This window comes from Nyctibius grandis, chromosome 9 (genome assembly GCF_013368605.1).
Source record: "Nyctibius grandis isolate bNycGra1 chromosome 9, bNycGra1.pri, whole genome shotgun sequence".
NCBI classification, from domain to species: Eukaryota; Metazoa; Chordata; class Aves; order Nyctibiiformes; family Nyctibiidae; genus Nyctibius; species Nyctibius grandis.
In genome coordinates this window covers 20,201,682-20,215,082 of record NC_090666.1, presented here as the reverse complement: position 1 = coordinate 20,215,082, position 13,401 = coordinate 20,201,682, and the positions used below count along the sequence as shown (strand labels likewise).

At 40.0% G+C, this 13,401-nt stretch overlaps 1 protein-coding gene across 2 annotated transcripts in view; it reads right to left on the bottom strand.

Moving 5' to 3' along the window:
* Positions 1 to 13,401, bottom strand: part of RBMS1 (RNA binding motif single stranded interacting protein 1) — a 148,141-nt gene that overhangs the window by 95,237 nt on the left and 39,503 nt on the right. The window lies entirely within an intron of this gene.

Genomic DNA, 13,401 nt, shown 5'->3' with positions numbered 1-13,401 from the left:
ATGGAGAAAAGGGGCTTCCAACTTCACTACTACTTTGCATTGTTTACATTACTACATTTACATCACCCAGTGACACTGGTAAACTAGCTTTTAAAAAGTCCAGAGTTACAGTTCTGTCAAGCCACTGAGTTTCTGACTGGCGACACTGCAGAAGATCTTCTGGTATGGACATGCATCAGCAGGCACCTTTTGGTTTCTCTTCCTCTTTCTGATAATACAGTGGCCCTGATCTCACACACACAAACATGACAATGGGAAACAGCTGGGAAGAAACAAAAAATTGCCAGGCAGTTCATTACTGAAAGGCCAAGTAACATATACCATCTGACAACACTAGTATCTACAAAAGCCACAATCTTCAGTTACTCATTTCCCTAGAAAAAAATCACCAAGTATTTTCACAGAATCACAGAATGTTAGCGATAGGAAGGGACCTCGAAAGATCATCTAGTCCAATCCCCCTGCCGGGGCAGGATTACCTAGACCATATCACACAGGAACGCATCCAGGTGGGTTTTGAATGTCTCCAGAGAAGGAGACTCCACAACCTCTCTGGGCAGCCTGTTCCAGTGTTCAGTCACCCACACCGTAAAGAAGTTTTTCCTCATATTTAAGTGGAACCTCCTGTGTTCCAGCTTGCACCCATTGCCCCTTGTCCTGTCAAGGGATGTCACTGAGAAGAGCCTGGCTCCATCCTCATGACACTTGCCCTTTACATATTTATAAACATTAATGAGGTCACCCCTCAGTTCTCCTCTTCTCTAAGCTAAAGAGACCCAGCTCCCTCAGCCTCTCCTCATAAGGGAGATGTTCCACCCCCTTAATCCTTCATGGCTCTGCGCTGGACTCTCTCTAGCAGTTCCCTGTCCTTCTTGAACTGAGGGGCCCAGAACTGGACACAATATTCCAGATGCGGCCTCACCAGGGCAGAGTAGAGTATCCTACCTATTTTGGTATCCTAATATATTGCCACCACAGATCAGAGCCCATCTTAGTACAGCTGAGAGTAAGAAAGCACCGTCGCTTGGTAGAACTACATTCTGCATAACCTTCCTTTTCGTCCCTCTTTCAAGTCCTAAAATGGATCTCATTCAGTTTGGCCTTGATTTGATAACACAAGCTTAAGGGCTGCTAGTACCAGGTGGAAAGCACTGCAGCCACATGGTGATCACTGCTATTGGAAAATGTTTGATGGAGTATGTTTATACCGGCAGACTTCATGCCAGATCAGGTACCGTCTGTCTGTATTACCCTAACCTCATGCTAGATCACAGATCCTTCCTATTCCCACTCCTGGCATAAAGTTAGCACAGAGGCTTAAAGCTAGGATAAATTCATATTCCCTGGTCTGGTTAAGGCGGTAACTTCATGCCTGCTTTACAACAACATCAGTTGGCATCACTGCTTAAAAAAGCAATGGTTCAGCAACTGATTCTGGGTGAAACCCTTTTTTTTTTTTTCTTTCTTTCTCTGATCAGGTTAGTTTTCTTCCAGATCATTTCCTTTGTCTGGTTCAGCATGTGGCTGTGCTACTGCTTGTGCCAGCATAATGGAGGAGGTAGCATGGGAGCAAAAACAGGCAGGGGTGAGAGGGTGGATATGACTGCTTATTTTGGCAGGAGTATCAGATTATATTGGCTTAATATGTTCATGTACCTGTGGCTTAATTTGATAGAAATGTAGCTGTGTGCTCATGCCTTCTTGAGATGTACTACACACAGTAGGCGATCTGTGCTCCGGTCTTACTTATTATAGCCCCATGGTCACAGATGACACAATCGGATTCAGTGCTGAAACGCTGTCTTAAAGCGGTATAAACTGTAACAGTGACAGGCCACTTTGCTCAAATCTGTATTCCCAAATGAAAAAGAGAACAATATTTTTCTGCACAGTGTTCTGGTCACCAACGGGGTGACAAAGCTTATGTCTGCTACACCTACAGGGGCTTTGTTAGCTGGAGATGAGCAGAGTGACCACACCTTTCCCTTGCAGAGAAAAGCTTTTCAAAACCCATCAATCATCCCTTGCTTCCTTCCCTCTCCTCTTCCTGCCCCATCCCCCAGGGAAGAGGCTGGAGGGATGTAAACACTATATGCTCGATTGGGCCTATTCTCAGTCACTGTCATACCAGGGAATGCACTCAAGAATATTCCAAAGCAGTATCTGAAATGCTGCCGTCTTGCCCTCTCTGCCGCCACACATCCCACAGCTTCCCATAATCCGGACACGGATTTCCCTCTCTTGGATTCAGTATGTGACACATTTCTCTTGGTTACTATTACTCTCTTTCCTAATCTATCAGAAAAACACACAACAACAAATATAACCCTGTAAACATCTACTAGATCACAATCAAATGGTATCTGCTTATTTATTGTTGTTAAAGAAAAACACATAATAGAATTTTTCTGGGAAGAAAACCTTCATGTCCTGTCCTAAGTGCTAATCTACCTATCAACATTTTCTGTTCTCTTTAAAAGGCTTAAGTAATCTATCTCCATTTTTGTCTCAAACGGGGAAATAGCTGCCTTCCAATAGCTATGATGAGGTTATCAAGAATACAGAGCCAGCCTCCTTACAGCAGTGTGGCTGGAGAGAAGGGGACAGCAGACCTAAATTGAAACAAGAGAGTTTCTGACTGGACGAAAGGACAGGCAGGCATTGCCCAGGGAGGCTGTGCAGCATCCATCCTTGAACCTTTTCAAGACCAGACTGCATACAGCCCTAAGCAACCCGACCCGATCTCTTCACTGATGCTGCTTTGGGCTGGAGGTTGGACTAGAGATCCCCTGAGGTCCCTTCCAACCTGAACATATGCCCATATGAAAAAGCTGCTTTGTTCTTACTCCAGAACACCGGCAAAATTATTTCTGTGGAAAACCCTGTATTTGAGATTAAGTTGATAAGGCTCAAGATAATTCCCTGGACTTTTCAGTACATGTACAGTGATGTATCAGTTCAAGATACTGATAACAGTTCCCCTACGTATTTTCTGGGATGCAAGAATCATGCCTTCTTTGCAAAGAACAGTCTCAGTCTTACACATTTAGCAATCACAAAACTGCGACAGCTGATCTATAAAATGTATACAGTTGTGATAATTTAAATCATATTGTCAAGGACTATTATTATTAACTGTGATACAACAGGTGTGAACAGACTTGCAGGTAGCCAGGCATCTTGCTGCTTACAGTTATAAATGAGCAATTCATTTTGATCCTGAGGGAAAAAGGTGACCATAGGATCTAAGAAAATCCAAGTGCCTGTATAAATTATGTTCAGAGCTTCTTTAAATTACCCAGAGTTGCTTATTCAGAAATAAGGAACACTTGCTGAGCAGATCTGGTGCATTTTGGAGCTACAAGGTTGTAATTACATATTCTGTTTTTTGGGGAGGTTTTTTACGTATGAGTCAGAAATTCAGGTTTGCAGAGAGACTGGGTAAACACAGAACGACAGGTTTCTCTGAAAACCTGGAGACAACTGGAAGTCCTCAAGAATCTTTCCAGGAACATTTATCAATCTTAACAAATAGTAGGCTGGCAAAACTAAGCCATTATTTTAAAAACAGTTCTACACATCTAAGGTACTACTTTACCATTTCTGTTCTAAATCAAATCCATGGCTTCCCTATTTATCTCAAAATTCAACTAAAGTAGCTATTTTGCCTCAGGCCATTCAGTGCCTCTGTAGGACAGATGGTCCCTCAGCCCTAGATCTGCTTTAAAAGGGAAACTTTCCACCTATTGCAAAACCCTGTGAGTCCAGATCGGATCTCCTGAATTTCCTCACAACCCTGCTCTCCTGGCCACTTCAGGGCCTCCTGAAGACCCATTAGTGGAGGAGTAATTGTGAGCACCCCATTTCCCCACCTTGAGGGCGGGACCAAGAAGACCAACGGGCTTTCCACCACAACAGTCACTTCCTTGAGGATCCATCCTCTCATCACACCTCATCATACGTAAAAAAAGATACAAACCAGAGTAGGCAGGAGGTTGAGCCACAACTGTGCAAAAATACTTTGAAATACCCTATGCCAGCCAAGTATGCAGGGCTGAACTTTGAGAGATATTGAGCACTTCCTGAAAAGCGTTAATAACGGGGTATGGGAAGCTAAGCATCATATAGAAGCAGATTTTTTAATTTTAGGCTTAAATTCATCTATTCAGAACTAAAAGCAAGAAAAGCATTTATAACAGCCAAAGGAATAAAGTAAACTTCATTACATGGGACACTCCTTTAGGGAAAAATAGTGTCATAATTAATTGGTTTTATTATTATTGAAGTATTCCCAGTACACGTGTCTTTATTCAGCCAGGGCTAAACAATAACAGTTTTTCTCTCACTCAATGTCCCTTCCCCAACAGAAGAAGAAAACTGGGAAAAAAAGGGAGACTCATGGGTTAAAATATAACAGATTTAATAAAATAAAGAAACCAATATCAACAATATCACAAAAGTATACTTAGCTACAGAGTTGCAGCAGGCTGTTCTAGGAACACCAGTCACTGGGAACAAAGAAGAGAGGAGAGCAAAACCAGCCCCACTTCTCCCCAGCAAGCCCTCCCCTTTATAGTGAGCTTGATGTTAATGATAAAGAATGCACCTGTGGGCCAGCCTGGGTCAGCTGCCCTGCATTTAACTGCTAAGGGCCTTGATCACCATGGCTGGACACAAACTGAAACAAAATACCAGTAAAACCAGGACAGGAGGTAATGAAAAAAAATCTGTATCTTGCTAAGTGAGGATGAGAAAGAAAGGTCAGTAGAATTGGGACATAGTAATGCCATGAACACGCAAAACAATTTCTATATAAAAGCTTCTGTAAATTTTCTTTTTTTTAGAAAAAGAAAATTATTAAGAAGCAATGACTTCTGCAGAAGTATATGACCTACTAAAAAAAAGCTGTTCTTTAAGAATGCAGTCTTCATAATAATCACAGGAATATATTCAACAATAAGAAAAGAATCTCCGTGACAATCACAACCAAAAGGGGAAGACAAATAATCTTTTCCAGCTGTACTATTTCAAATATTGGTACCAAGATACCAAATTACTTATATTCTAGATTAGAATACAAAAAATAAATGCCATTTTATCACTCGTTGTAAAATACCTGTGCACACTCACTATAACAGATTTCTTTTGATTCAAACCCATCGTCTCATTCTCTCTGGGAATCCTCCAACCTGTCTCTGATTTTCCCATCAACTCTACTGTGGAGTTTTTTTTTTTTACCTTAAATACTACACCTCTCTGTGAAAAAAAGAGCAGTCCTCTACTCCCTTCAGCGCACAGAGAGTGCCTCTGCTGTGGCCACTGGGTTTGTGCCTCCCATGACATGTTTTCACTCCTCCTATTCATTTTAGCTTGTAGTTCATTCCTTCCATGCTTCCTTAAATGTTCTTGGAAGGACACTTTCTAAATTGCACAATTATAAGTAATTGTTGCCATTCCTTCACTGATGACTGGTGTTAAGAATATGAACATAGAGAGCAACGCAATCTCTTGTTAATGCCATGCCAGCATTTTATATTATGGAATGCATTATTTATTCTTTGAAAGCCACGAGAAGATACTTCCTTATAGAAGTTATTTCCACTGTCAAACAAACACCCCCTTCCTAAATATACCCTGTATATTCTGGGAAGCACAAGCATGAAACAGAATTACTGTAAAGGATTACTATGTAACAGGAATTTAAGGAGGCTGCTCATAATCAGTAATTAAAACACAGGACAAAATCCAATCTTGATTTGTGGAATTAACTAAAATGACTCTCAAAGATCTGAATTCTGCCATTAGCTTGATAATGTTGCCAGACACTTGTATGAAACTGTAAAGCAGTCAAAGGCTGTAAACAGTTGCCAGATTTATTGTAGAACAAAATAATAAAGTCTGTCTGAAATGACAAAGTATATTGTTTTTTCTGCTTTGCTATTAACTGTGGAGGAAGCTGTTCATCATTATATTAAAACATATTTATGTTTTAAGTGAGACTACTAAGAAGAGCTCACTGTTCTAACACGCTTTCTTGAATGTGTATTTTTTACATTTTGTGAAGAATAAATTTATGGAACAGCAGAAGAAGAAAGTGAAAATAGTGGCTAAGCATTTTCTAGGAAACAATGATTCTATGCAGCTATTTTTTTATACATTTTACATATTTGCATTTTAATACAAATATTAATAAAAGATGAAGCAAAACCTGGAAATACACAAGTATTTTTTCTAAAACTTCAGAATTAGTATGGTTCTAAAGTAGGGTTATATCTGCTGGTTTTCCAACAGAGAAGAGGCTCTCTCTAGCCACAATTTGTTCCATTTTGGTGTGCTGGATTTTCTTGGATGAAATTTTTCATTGTGTGGGCCAGACTTGAATGGTTACTATTTTACTTAGAATCTTAGAAATAAGAACAAAAAGAAATTAAAAGACTCCTACAATTAAAATATGTTTAAAGATTGAGAACAGTTAATGACACTGAAATATAAATCATTGTGCAGTGGTTAGAGTGGAAGGTCTGACCGAAAATCAGCCAGACATAAATTTTATTCCTTTGTGTGTTGTTTTCTCGATACCTAAGTCCATGAAATAGCTTCAGATTTGTCAGTGCTCTGCGGTTATGGAGAAAACCAAAATTCAGACCCTTACCTGGTCTTTCCACATTTATAAAACAGGATGTATACTTTGAAGCCTTGAATGAAACATGCACTATTTGCATTATAAGCAAATTTTGTACTAGTGCAATGAGGAGCAGGCTGGAATCACAACACACGCTCTATCCAAAGTGGCTCTTTATGGAAAAAGAGGAAAAAGGCAGAAAAAGTCACTGAAAATACGATATGCCAAAAAAGATGGAGTTATTGCCACTAGTGGAAAACCAGTCTTGCACACTCAAGCCATGGACTTGAAGAATACTTGAGGAAAAGCCTGTCCAGATAGTGCTCTGCGACCCTCGGCTGCAGACAGTCATGCTGGCAGAAGCAACAAGCCAGACTGGAGATTGTGTACGGTAGGTGTATCCGTGTGGGTATCTTGGAACAAAACCAAAAAAAAAAGGCTCTTTCCAAACAATGTCATTGTCCTAAGATGACTCTTCTTGCCTTTTTTTTTTTTTTCTTTCCCTGGAACCAAGTCCTGTTGTGTTTGTTCGACAAACACTAGTGGTCAAGTGAAGAACTGACAGCTCTACCTTCTGACAAGCACTGTGCAAATTTTTCCTGTCCTCACACACATCCCTGTCAATTAACCTCATTTCTGACCTGCAAATGTCTTTACAGTGCTCAAAGTCCCCCGAGTACACTGACAACACTGTACTGGCTCTCCAGTGTCCATTTACATCATCTCCGTTGGAGTGTGAGAAACTAATTTCCATATAGATTTCAAAGGGGCATATAAACTTTATCTGTTTCAAAATTATAGCCTTTACCCTCCAAGTTTGTTTTATAATCACATATAAACAGAAAGACATTTGTTTATAATACACAATCTGATTATAATGACCTAATTTAGAGTATGAGGGGAAGAAACAACATCATGTGGCAGAAGCTAAGCAAATATTCAATAATAAGTCTGAATCTTATCTCATTTTCAATATCTTGAAAATAAAAGTATCCACATAAACCTTGATAGAATTGTTCTGAAGTACCTGGCGTAGCTTACATCTCTGACAGGCGTTATGGGTTTCAGTCTGCCAAAGAAGCTATAAACTGTTTTTTTTCCCCCTAAAAATGCATGCTCTACCCCTCTGAGTTTCGAAATTGCATACTGGTTACATTTGTAGCACCTACACAACACCAATGTAACACAGAGCAAAATGATCAACAGATACATCTTCAGAATAAGAAAATTCTTCCTCCAGTGTAAATTCAGTGCTCATAAATGTCATCGGCCGGTGGTCCTGGCAGTGACAGTCCTCCACGAGCAAGGCACTCGCATCTGCACCGGAAGGTTCCCTGCGCCTTGTGATTGTCTGTAACTTGCAGAGCCCACTCTCGGGAGTGAAAGAAGGATGTAGCTCCTGCTGATGCAGCCCTGCCCTGAAGGGCTATAGGATCCTATACGTGAAGGTATAGGATGTGGCTGATGCACCACAGACAGGTGAAGAGCGTGAGCAGAACACCAAAGCCCTTTTCTGACACACTGTACAGCCATCAGTTGCAAACAGGTTTTTTTGCCACTTCCACTCTAAGCTAAACTAGCAACAAACTTCATTGCTATCCCAAGTCTGTGTCTTCACCTTCATCATTTCAGTTCTTATAATTTTAAATTCAGAGATGACCTGAATATTTATGCTCATTAATCAGTAAATTAATCAAGATGGCTAGGACAATTTATTTCAGGGAGTAATCCATAGTGTTATTTACTAATAGTTCTATACTAAGTGTCATAGGCTGGCAGGAGCAGAAATCATGGTGGGAAAATATTTCATTGCATCACAATTAAGTTTTACATTTATTTAGGTAAATACATTCTTAAAGTTGTTTTCAACACATTCTCTTTAGTTGGATTCATCCCACACAACCATATTTCATAGGTCTGTTCACCAGTATCAATGCACATAAAGCAAAGCTAAAACCTGGAATGAAATCCTGGCCTGGTCAATAGGAGCTTTACCAGTTGGGTCCCAAATTTCACCCCAAATGAAAGCACTTACACTGTGCTTCTGGGATCTACTGGGTGCATTTAACTGCTCAGGGATGCTAAAAAGGAGGAAATCTTCTGCTCCTTTCCCGCTTCCTACTCTGATCTTTATGGTTTAGAGCCCTTTGCTTGATCCTCTGTTTCTTCTGCTTGCGGATTCAACTCACTAACTCAGCAGAAATCCTTCCGCTTTTCTTTCTGCTATGACAGGGAGTTGAGTTGGGTCACCGAGGTGCCTAACAAGGCCATCACAAGTTAAGTGGCACGAGCACGCAGCTGGGAGAAGGCAAGGTGGGGAAGGTGTGTGTCCCCCTGGAAGGAGGTGCTGCTGCCTGGGTGGCTTCCCTCACTCTAGGGCTCCCTCATGGAATTTTACTCAGAACATTTTTCACTGGCGACCATTTTTTTAACCATACATTTCCAGTCAGATTCCAGAAAACTGAGGTTATTGCCACAACCAAACCCCAGCCATTTTGTGCAGATGCGCTGCAACAGAGTTGGGTGAGCGAGTCTGGATAACACAAGAATTAGGCTGAACTTTCGCCCCTAGTTCCAGCATTCTTTGAAGTTCTTCACTGCCTTGGCAACTCCTCCCCTTATCTTCCACTATTGCAGCTTCAGTCAGAGGCTCCGCATAGCCAGGATTTTCTCCGTTCTGGGATCTTCAAAAAGAATTTTGCACTAGAGTCCCCAGGGACCAGATCTTCACAATGTCTCAGTGCTTGCAGTACAACTTGCTGCACTTATTTCTGAGCAGAGCAAAACTCCCAACAGTGTTTGCTGAAGGGGGCTCTAAGACAAAAAGGATTTCAGCAAATGGCTACGGGAACCTTCTAGGACTACTTACTAGGAGGAAACAGATGATCTTCTTCTAGTGGGAAGCAAATTTGGGTCATTTTCTCTATAGTATTTTAACATGAATCTATGTGAACATGTGCCCTTGCATGTACATCATATTTTTGTTACCTATCCATCAAAACTACCAAATAAACAACTGCCCACTTCAGGACCTGATCCAGTTGTCCCCTACTGTAATTCAGAAGTACATAATGAAGACAGCTGGGTACTATTATAATATTGCTTTTGACCCTAAGACACAATTTACCCTTCACTATTGTAAAGATCACGGAAAAGTTTTCAAGAGAGTATTTGTTTACATAATTATAGATGGAGATTTTCACAGTTATCTGTCAGATATATTATTTAACCTGATTGGCTGAACTCCAGTCCAAAATACTATCCACCTATATTTGGTGCAGCACACACAAAACTATATTTGGACAAACAGATGGATTTTGGAGACTCGCAGATAACATGGCTGCAGAACACAGGCTTGGGTACTCTAGAAGCGAGGAAAGGTTAATGGCTTGGAAAGGCAAACATGCTTGTTTCTTATACCTTCATTGTAACCAGTTACTTTAGAGCAGACAGTCTCATTACTATAAATTTCAACTAGAGGCATTTTTGCCTTGCAAAGGAATTCATAAAAACATGTCAGATCATGTCATTTGGGATGTTATATAAATCACATTCTGCACAAAGTGAAAAAATACATTTTGCATCCAAGAAATTTCAGATTGTTTTCTGAGTAGAGCCCACTGTTTCACAACTCGAGAAGGATTTTTATCAGAACTACAGACACCATTTAAAAGACATGAAAGGAAAGTTGGAAATCTAAATACGCCTAAATGCTTCCATTTTAATCCCCTTGTTCATTATATTTCCACTAAAGTTGCTACTTTATTCCACACAAGGGTTGTTCCCAACACTGCCTCAGACCATTTAAGAATACACGTTAATTTCTGCGCTTGCACGTATGCAATCTAGTGACATTACCTGGAGAAAAAGGAGCGTTCTTAAATCAACTACAAACATACTGACAAGAGATATGAGTAAAGAAAAATCCCTATGTTGTAATGCTAATTTCAGCTGCGGGCTCCTGACACCAGTTGCTAAAACCTGTGAAAACTACTAACTTTTTTGACGCTACTAGGTCTTTAGCTTTTTTTTATCTACTTCAGTATTCAGTAACTTGAGAAGGAATAAACCCTTTTTCCTAGCGACAACATACAATATGACGGTTCATGTGAGTAAATCATGTAGGCACATGATTTTGCAGGAACTAGGCCAGAGTGAAAAAAAGCCAGAGAGTTGTATTAATCCCTTGGTGACTATATTCAGTGGGCTATGCATTGGCTACACCAGCAGATTTGACCAAACTGTTCTTACTCACAGAATGGAAAAGAAAAATAGGAGAAGCTAAAATTGTGAGACATAAATGACTTAAACTGCAAGATGAAGTCCAATCTGGATCGTCATTAAAAAAAAATTAAACAATAAATGCCATATTTTGTATCGAAACACATAAAATCTGACCACAAATCCATTTGAGCACAATCACACAAAACAAGTAACTCATGTTGAGCTGCTTTTCTGTAGTTTTTACTAGTGTCATTGTAGAATACAGAAAAAAACTGTTTATTTTCCTTCAAAAAATCAGGTTAAGTCTTTGAAATGTCAGCAATGTAGACAACCTTTAATTTTTTTAACAAAACAAAAGGCAGTTTTTAATTAACTAAAAGGTTAATTCTAGAATGTATTACCATAACATTTCCATTTAAAATAATACATCCTCTTATAATCTATATTTTAGATTCCTTGGCTACAGTTGGTTTAAATGCTTAAAATTTTCTAATTGCTGATTTTCTATTATGTTTGGCTGATAAAATTCAAGGATTGAATCAAAACTGTGCTAGAACTCTTTTGTTAAGATGTTAAAACAGGGAGGCAATGTGCCTCGCATTAACTACCAGCTCCTTTTTGATTGTCAGTGTCAATTGCCTGCTAGGCAGCTCACCCTACGATGGAAATTATTTTATTATACCTACCTACAGATCTTAGTTTGTGCTGGACTACTAGACTGCTCCTTGCTCCTTTCAAGAACTGTAAACTATAAAGTAAACATACTAAAAAGGCAAAAAAAAAAAAAAGTCATGCCTTTTCATGCTGAGAAACTCCAGATTTCAGATGACACACAGTACTTAATGCTATTTACTGTACCACTGTAATTATTTGGTAGCTGATCAAACTAACAAACATACCATTTGGCAGAGTGGGTACTTGTTGTAGTGAGTAGATGTGAGCTCCTTTTTTCTTTTCACTAAGACTTTGCTTTCATATCAGATCTGATTTAAGAGATGTCTCTCCCCGCCACAGCATTCCCTCTCCACATCCCTGCCAGCCGCTTATTCCACCCTTTGGAGCAGACATTACCACACTCCTTAGCTGGACTGAGTCAACTGTTCACGCGGGTGTGCTATGAAGTGGAAAAGTAAACTGATACAGTTTAAATCTACAGATATACATATATATTTTTCCTAATGGGTTTATTTCCCAGTTCTGCTGTAGAGAGCAGCTGTAACACGTAAGAGGGTTGGCTAGACACGGGCACAGAGGCAGGAACTTCTAAATCCCACCCAACTGCTGAGGGAATGGCAATGTCGAAATGCAGTCTGACTGTGGAGCCCTGACCAGACTCAAAACTGAAAGCAAGCAGCTACTCAGGGTTTTACATAGCAGCACATAAAATATTTTCATTTCAAGAGACATTTGCAAACACAGAATGTCCTTATCAGATCTCAATTAAACTTGCAAATGAAATCGTCTTTATTTAAAATCATACTTTAGGGAAAGACACTGCAATATACTATATGCTTGGAAACACATTAATAAAGCTCCACAAAGAGAAGGGAAATGGTGTGATTTATCCATCTGAATATCAGTGGTTTAAAAACTAAAGTGGAGATGTTGCACATTTAACAAAAAGCTTAAGTTCACAAATTTCCTCACACATACAGCAAATCTTTCTTTAAAAGCTGAAATCATGGTTACAGTAACTTCCTATTCAGTCATTTCCTTAATTAAACCATTGAACTTTAATGTGAAATACAGCCATTACAAAACCAGAAAGGAATCTGAACAATAACAATCCAGTCAAATGGGCAGTGCAATAACCAACAGTGATGTCAAGAACACTGGCTGATACTTTTTGGTCTGAATCAATTATGCTGTGATTCCCTGAGATACTAAATCAATTTTAGGAAACTGTGATTCTGTGAAACTCTGTACTGGGTCACATACACACTAGCCACATGATGCCAAGCAGTGAATACTCAGCAGAAATGGGCTCTCCTTGGTAAAAGTTCTTTAAAAAACAAACTGTATGTATTTTTTTTTCCAAATTTTTGAAAGGTGACAATTTTAGTCCAGCGATACATATGCCTCATCATAGTCTCAAACATCTGTCCTGCTCTGTAACTGAAGATTACCCAGACAGAGGCATTTTTTAGTCCCTTTTTGTCTCCTTTCTACTCCAACATCACGGTCCCCAGTGGTGTCCAAAATGTTGGTGTTCTCATTTTAAGCAGGCTCTTTCCCTTGGACAGTCACTGTATTCACGCCTGTCCTTGCCTCCGACAAATGACACTGCCTGAATTTAGCGGAGAAAGAGGGCACCAGTGCAGGAAGACTGCTAGGAGCTTCGGGCAGGCTGCAGGTACTGCTCCACCTCCACCACCACAAGCCCTGCACTCTATGCTCTGCCTCAGCTGCAGCAACGCAGCTCGTGTGAGCTCGTACCTGATTGGATCACATTCACACAGCCAAGCAGTCCCACGGGGCACAGATCTGGCAGTAATGATCATGAGACCACAGTATTAGGTTTTGATACTATTAGCTCTTTTCTGTTGCCCAGACAG